General features: G+C 42.4%; 1 protein-coding gene across 1 annotated transcript in view; it reads left to right on the forward strand.

Moving 5' to 3' along the window:
* Nucleotides 1–1,581, forward strand: part of tmem71 (transmembrane protein 71) — a 12,975-nt gene extending 11,394 nt beyond the window's left edge. The window contains exon 9 of the mRNA XM_031578596.2: nt 1–1,581. This exon is cut by the window's left edge and continues 991 nt beyond it. The gene's annotated coding sequence lies outside the window, so the exon portion shown is untranslated.
* Nucleotides 1,582–1,832: the final 251 nt, after the last annotated feature.

A 1,832-nucleotide genomic window follows, 5' to 3' on the forward strand; every position in this document is an offset into this window, starting at 1 on the left:
TATATAACCCATGGCCGTGAAATTTCATCCAATCAGGAGTGGCGGTGATCTGGCCCAGCGTGCATTATGCTATATAACCCATGGCCGTGAAATTTCATCCAATCAGGAGTGGCGGTGATCTGGTCCCAGCGTGCATTATGCTATATAACCCATGGCCGTGAAATTTCATCCAATCAGGAGTGGCGGTGATCTGGCCCAGCGTGCATTATGCTATATAACCCATGGCCGTGAAATTTCATCCAATCAGGAGTGGCGGTGATCTGGTCCCAGCGTGCATTATGCTATATAACTGCATGGCGACGCCCACTCAGGAAGAGTGTCGATGACGTCATGGCGTTTCAGGTGTGACAAACCGGCATGACGTGTGTGAGGTGGTGTGTTTGCGCTCTGGGGTCAGAGGTCAAGGGGTCAGGGGTCAGCCACTGTGAGAAGAACCAACATGGCCGCTCCTCTGATCACCCACCATATTTGAATGACTTTTTGTGACTTTTGAGGAACTTTTTTAAAATGTTTTTTAAAGATTTGTTCTCTAACGCTCTATCTACCCGGACTGCTCTGAGGCTGACTCTAGGCTCAAACCTTTTTGGAGAAGTTTTTTTTAAAAGTGCCATAACTATACTGTAAATTCTCCAGGCAGAGTGCCTTCGCACAGCACAGACACAGGGCTAAACAGGGCTGAGATATACAGTATGCTAAACCTACAAGCGCAATAAGGATTTAACAGGGATGGTGTCGTAACGAACACATTAATGAAGCCTGTTTAAAGGCTCATCAAGCATCACAAAGCCTTATAAGAGGGTCATAAAGCTTATAAGAGGGTCTTCAGGCCTTCCTCTGATCGCTTGATTGGTTAGGGGTGATTGGCTCTGATGGCTTGATTGGTCAGGGTTGATTGGCTCATGGGTCAGCCAGCAGGAAGGGTACATAAGGGTACATAAATGCCTTATTATTGTGAGAGTCAGTAGAGAGAATAATAATAGTCATAATAATTCGTATAATTGATGTTTGTGTGCATATTAGTGTGTGTTAGCCTTGAGCTACATAAGACACACATGTTGGGTGTGTTAGCCTTGAGCTACATGAGACACACATGTTGGGTGTGTTAGCCTTGAGCTACATAAGACACATATGCTGGGTGTGTTAGCCTTGAGCCTCATTAACTCTGTAGCCATGACGGTCTTAGCCCAGTGAGGCTTTTACATACTCTTAGCTAGCAGTGTTGGTTATGCTTTGTGTGCTCTATGGGGCATGTTAGCAGGCTACGGTTAGCGCTACGGTTAGTGTTAGCGCTACGGTTAGCGCTACGGTTAGTGTTAGGGTAAGCGCTACGGTTAGCGCTACGGTTAGCGCTACGGTTAGCAGTGTAAGACTGCTCAGGGCTCAAGATTACTTTTGAAATGTAATAGGTTACAGATTACTAGTTACGCTGTTCAAAATGTAATAAGTAATTGAACTATTTGAATTACTTAATCAAAGTAATGTAACTTATTAGGTTTGAGTACTTTTGACTGTTTTGATTGGCAGACGAGAAGCAGCGCAAACTCAAAAAGAACCAATTAAAAATTGTGAGAAAAAAAAAAACAGCAAATATGAACGGAGCCTCTCTAGACGGCAGAAAAGATGGAAAGCAACATAATTAATGTTATATTCTACATATAAGATTTCAAGCTTTTTACCAAAAAGAATATATTTGGATGTTAACCCTTTGTAAACACCAACAAGTTGATTAGTAACTGTAATTTTATTACATATTTTTCTCAGTAACTGCAATGAATTACAATGACATTTATATCTTTGTATGGTGTTTTGTGGGTTGTTAACACTGTAAGGCG

Source organism: Clupea harengus, chromosome 13, assembly GCF_900700415.2.
Source record: "Clupea harengus chromosome 13, Ch_v2.0.2, whole genome shotgun sequence".
NCBI classification, from domain to species: Eukaryota; Metazoa; Chordata; class Actinopteri; order Clupeiformes; family Clupeidae; genus Clupea; species Clupea harengus.